Source organism: Amblyomma mixtum, chromosome 9 (assembly GCF_055824585.1).
Source record: "Amblyomma mixtum isolate Tamu chromosome 9, ASM5582458v1, whole genome shotgun sequence".
Lineage (NCBI taxonomy): Eukaryota > Metazoa > Arthropoda > Arachnida > Ixodida > Ixodidae > Amblyomma > Amblyomma mixtum.
The window spans coordinates 77,616,254-77,622,253 of NC_143020.1; positions in this window are offsets into that span (position 1 = coordinate 77,616,254).

Consider the following 6,000-nt stretch of genomic DNA (forward strand, 5'->3'; position numbering starts at 1 on the left):
CCTCATATGTCTCGTATCCGCGTATACCCCATATTCTGCGTATGACACGTATACGTATGCCTCATATGTCTCGTATCCGCGTATACCCCATATGCCACGTATCCACGTATGCTGCATATGCTGCGTATGACACGGATGCTGCGTATGATGCGTATGCTGCATATGACTCGTATAACACGTAAGACACATATTCCATAATCTCGTATGAACCAGACACATATGACACATATATACGAGATTTTTCGATAGGGGAGCTTCAGGATGTGAGGGGGAACGTACAGCAGCCTCCACCAAATTTAAGAGGGGGTTCTGGCTCAGCAAAACCTAGGTCGCCTTCCAACGTCCAGCAAAGGTTCAGGACAAACGTTCGGGCTGCGAGCGAGCTTCACTTCTTCTTCTCCACACGCCTCTGTAATGTCGCCGTCTTTCACCCACACAGTTCTCCACAGTGAGCGAGCGCGGCTGCTACACTACATCAATGATTTTCAAAACTCATTTCTCCTAGTAGCTAGTAACTGATCAGGGCGGCACACCGCACTGCGCGTACCCTACCCCGGTGACGTTATTGGGAAGAAGGGCCAGCCTTCAAGCATGCCCTTACAATAGCCCAGCTCGAGAGCGAGCGCGCACGGGAAATAGATGTATCATCAGTCGTAATCTTACCCCAGATGTTTCGTAGTATAAGTACTCATGCGTTCACCGACCGTAAATATGAATCTTGTCAACCGACCTCATGATTTTTGGTTGTTGCCTAACAGCAGCGACGCCACGTTAAGTTTTTTTGTGTGTTAAGTAAATAGTGAAATAAATAAATAACAAATATTATCGAGAGTGGGATTCCAACCCGCAGCGCCACGAACCGATCAGCTTCGCTGGCCAGTGGAGCAGAGCACAATACTATCGCCGCAGCCGATTACGCCTCGTGTTATTTTTTATTCGAGAAGAGTGTCATCAGGCGTAAGTTGAGAAAAAGGTAATTTAACGCACTCTCACGCTGTGCATTGCACATCAATGTCATCATCACCTTCCAATTCCGTCGCGAAAAGATCATATCACCTCCACTTCGATAAGAGCTTAACCTAAGTCTAGCATCGTCGCGAGACATGCCGATGACCCAACAAAGCAAAACCATATGCCAACCTGGCTAAACACATGCTTTCGTAGGTCTATTCGGTTTATCGACGCTAAACGCCTACCAATTTTAAGCTAGGCCCATTGTCACCGAAGGCATCAGTGACAAAAAAATTACTCCGCTATTCTCCACCTTTTCCTCCTCAAGTCGCATACTCCAAACCTTGAAAGAAAAAGGAAACCAAATATAGGTTGGGATTGCGCCACGTCAATAAATAAGTCCTATGTTGCCTCTCGGTTTGGTTGCTTCCGGCAGGCATCCGATGCGTTCCAGGCTGCTCTATTGGAGTAACAAGCGTGAGTTCAACGCCTCAGGAGTCACTGGGTTTGCAGCCAATATAGAAAGGCGTTTCCATCTGGAGCCAACACAAAATACTCGGCAAATTACTACACGAACCTCAACAGAAAGGCGCAGCAGCGAGAAATTGCAGCCGTCTTCGGGAAGGCACTGACCTCAGGCATCCCGGTGGGTTTCGCGCAGCCTGCACTGCCCCCTCCCTCGGCTGTAGCAGAAAGTCCAGGCTACCTTTCGTGGCTTCTTCCACAACAGCGGAACTGGCAGCCATACACCTGGCAGCCGATATCCTTGTGGACAGACCGGAAGTCCGTGGGGCGGCAGTCTGGTGAGACTCCAGAATTGCCCTTAAACTCCTCCAGAGACCCTCCAAGGGCCCCCCCATCGTCAAGAGGCTAGCGGCCAGGCTGGACGCCATCGTCCATAGAGGGACCACCATACACCTCTTCTGGGTCCCAGGCCACGCTGGAATACGAGGCAACGCGGCAGCCGATACCCCGGCAAAGGAAGCACACAACCCCTCCACTCCACTCTCAACGGCACTGTGTCCCCTGGACCTGGTCAGGTCAATCACTGACCGCCACCTGCTCCTTGACCACCCTGACCCCAGGGTCGCTGAGGGGCACCCACCACGGCCACTCCCTTCTTCGGGTCTCACCGGCCAAGAGAGGAGGCTCCTGCTGAAACTGCGTGTGGGCTGCGCCAGCACGAGCTCCAGACTTCACCGCCTGGGCCTCACCCCTTCTCCAGCCTGCAGCTACTGCAACAGCCCTATGGAGTCACTGGAGCATCTTCTTTGCCAGTGCTTGGCCTTCTCAGCTCACAGAAACAAATTAGCTGAAGGCTTGCGCCTGTCTACCCTGCTCCTCGCAGCAAGATCTCCTTTTCCCTGGAGGATACCACTCTATCAAAGTCTTCCAGCTCCTCCTGACCTTCCTGGAGGGGACAGGTCTCCACGGCCGTTCCGAGGCCTAAGGAGTACGGCTAGTGTCATACGACACACAATGCGGCGGCGCGCTCCTCTTCTATCCTCTCTTTTCTCCCCCTCTGCCCCTACCACTATCGGCACGCTGGCAATGGGCGTTGTGGTCTGCCACCAGTAGATAGGCTCGTGCCCTCCCCCCTTTTCCTCTTCAAACCGTTCACTCACTCACTCACTCACACTCACTCGCGCAGCCTCACGAGCAGAAAACTCACCAGAACTGTGCCTGTGACATCCTGGCTCTCGTGGCTGCAGCGAATTGCAGTGTTTGGTGGCTTATCGCTCACCATAACATCATCAATACTCCTTATGCGCACACTCTAGAGAACATTTCCGTATAAAGTATTTAAAACAGACTCCGTTCTCGGGGCTCATACCTGTGTGAATGCTCAATTGAATTTGTTGTATGCACTGAGCAACTTTAAGCGGGAATCATGAAAACCGTTTTGTATACCTTTTATGTAGACCGTACAGTAAATTTATCGTTGTGAGTTTAGAGGCAAGAATACACACGACTCCAGGGCAGGACCGCTCAGCTACTGTGATGGCTATGACAACATATCAAGTGACGGCTTTCATCACATAGCCAGAATTGTGTCACCTTGAGATAGAAGGTCCCCTGCTTTGTTGGAATTACCTCCTCCGATCTTTATTTAGCGGCTGATGGAAAAACTCACGCCTCAGCGTGGGAGCTCAATGCAGCGAGCAGTGCGGAGCAATAGACACGAGGCTACTATGCCCTTCGAATACGAGCGGCCAAAGGTTGCCAGACCAAGAATATGTTTTCAAAAGAAACGAAAAAATTTACTTACGATATCCAGCATCGAATAAATTCAAACTAACTTTTGTTTTGACGTACGCATGATAAATTGCAGAATGGAGTGTAAGTATGCTCGAAAATGTGTTCTCTGGGCCCTTTTATCTGCAGCTAACTCACTTTCTGGCTACAGTGGCACTTAAGTGAATTTTATATGCAAGATAACGCGAGTATTTGGTTTTCGAGAAGAAACTCACGCGGGGCCGCTTTCTGCATACAACTTTCTTCGCGGTCTTATATGATAAGCCAACGTCTTCCATTAACGTCCACTCGAAACTTCCACCAACAGTGACAAATGTGGCGAAGAACCTCGAAACTTAGTAACTTAAGGAAAACAGAACTTTCGAAGACGCAGTTTCAGTGCCTTTTTTATGGATTAATGTTGATGTGCTAAGTGATGAATTTAGTAGCGCGTGCAAACCAAGAAAGCTGAAAAAACTAAGAAATCAACGGGAAAAAAATTGCTCTCCTTTTTCGTTTTCCTAATTGAAGAATGAAGATTAGGTGAAAGTGATGATAAATTGCAGAATGGAGTGTAAGTATGCTCGAAAATGTGTTCTCTGGGCCCTTTTATCTGCAGCTAACTCACTTTCTGGCTACAGTGGCACTTAAGTGAATTTTATATGCAAGATAACGCGAGTATTTGGTTTTCGAGAAGAAACTCACGCGGGGCCGCTTTCTGCATACAACTTTCTTCGCGGTCTTATATGATAAGCCAACGTCTTCCATTAACGTCCACTCGAAACTTCCACCAACAGTGACAAATGTGGCGAAGAACCTCGAAACTTAGTAACTTAAGGAAAACAGAACTTTCGAAGACGCAGTTTCAGTGCCTTTTTTATGGATTAATGTTGATGTGCTAAGTGATGAATTTAGTAGCGCGTGCAAACCAAGAAAGCTGAAAAAACTAAGAAATCAACGGGAAAAAAATTGCTCTCCTTTTTCGTTTTCCTAATTGAAGAATGAAGATTAGGTGAAAGTCCGTATACGATTCGCACGCGCCCACAAGCGGCTGCTGTGGTGTAAAGGATTGCAGAGCTCGCCGCGTTCTATGCTGCACACAACGCATCCGCGTTCAGTACAATACTCAGCGACACAATTCTATATAGTGCCATATATGACTCCTTCAGGCGTTGCTTGTACGTTGGTACATGCTACTAGAACACCAAATTGCACGTACAGAGGGCGTCTGGTCCAGAATAAGCACTTACAGAAAGCAGGACGCACTAGAAAAATCTTCCATGAAAGGATGTCAAGCTTAGCATGCATCATGAGCGCAAATAACCATGTTTAAGAAGGGAGTTGTGCATTTTACGGTAACTCGGGTACAACTCCGAAGAGTACGCGTTTACTTTTGTTACTTTTGCTAGCGGCAGTGTTTTGAAAGGCTTAAAATTGCCGATTTTTTTTGTGTAACTAGTGTATCGACAAGAATGAGCCGAAAAAAATCTAGTTGACACTGTGAATCATGTGTTGAGCCAGGATGCAGTTGTATGAGGTCTTTAAAGAAAGGGGGTCATTAAGCCTAAGAGAGATTGCTATTTTTTTCGTATTAAATCTTGACATGCTTCGAGAACAATCTTAACAATGCAAGAACTGTTCCTTTTTACAATACATAACGTCTCAAGGTAACATATTTATCACGACTCTATACGGAACACAACCGCATTCTACAGAACGTCGGTGCGTTTCCATTTGTCTGTGATGGCGCTGATAATAATAAAGCTTTCAAGTTTTCTCTCCTGCTTAACAATCGAGTTGCGGAACTAAAGTCTGTGCAGCTGTGGAGTCTTGTTATCATACCATTTCAGAGAGCTCCGGAAAAACGCTTCTAGTTCCCTTTGTTCGCTCTGCATGGTCCATGCCTTTGAACGAATAAAAACGGCCTACTGACATGATCTGTGACTTACGAAAGAAGAAAATAACCGAGTGGCTGCAGGACTGGCTACATTACGGCTGTAGAGGGGCAGGATATTTACTGTACAAAAATTCAGACTCTGAGCGGGGTCTAACATTGCCTTACTCGAAAAGGGAGTGTTTTTTGTCCATTGTTTTAAAACAATGCATGATAGCGATGACACGCATGAACTTGAGAGCTTTGATAGCTTCTATGTTCTGCCCCAGAACTGCTCTCCCAAATGCACTGTGCGAACAATGCGTACTTTTGAGCTCTTTTTCTTGAGCGAAATGTCTTGGATCCAGCTGTAGCCCAAGTGCCACCGGTTCCTTTCTGCTTAAGGACGTTGTGGAAGTTAGAGCAGCATAGATGTATTTCACAAAACTAGTCCCAGTTGTAACAACAGGTGTTGATTATATAATGTAGAGAACCTTAACTGATAATAAAGAAAGCAAAATCGCTGCTATCGAAAAAATTGGCGGTGATTACGTTACTTCCTAATGCGAAATTTGAGTGCAGCTCATCAGCTAATTCAGCTTTTCGATAGATTGACCAAAATAATCCGAGTAAGACTTGTAATATAATTACAGACAACTTGTTATTTTTCACACATATTACTTCTTCAAGAAACATTTCACTAACAGTTCTTGGTTTTAAAGAAGGAAGCTTTGTGGACGGAGAAATAGATGGATATATGCTCGACTTGCTGCACAAATGCCTGGTTCTTAAAGAAGAGGTCTGCGCAAGTATTTCGCGAGATTTTCACAGCTGTGGGAGCCATTACGAGCAAAGGGAACGGGAGGTTCTACCTCATAAGTGGTAAGACATTCCCGCTTGTCTTAATATTTACATTAAAGTCCACACCCACCCTGCCACCC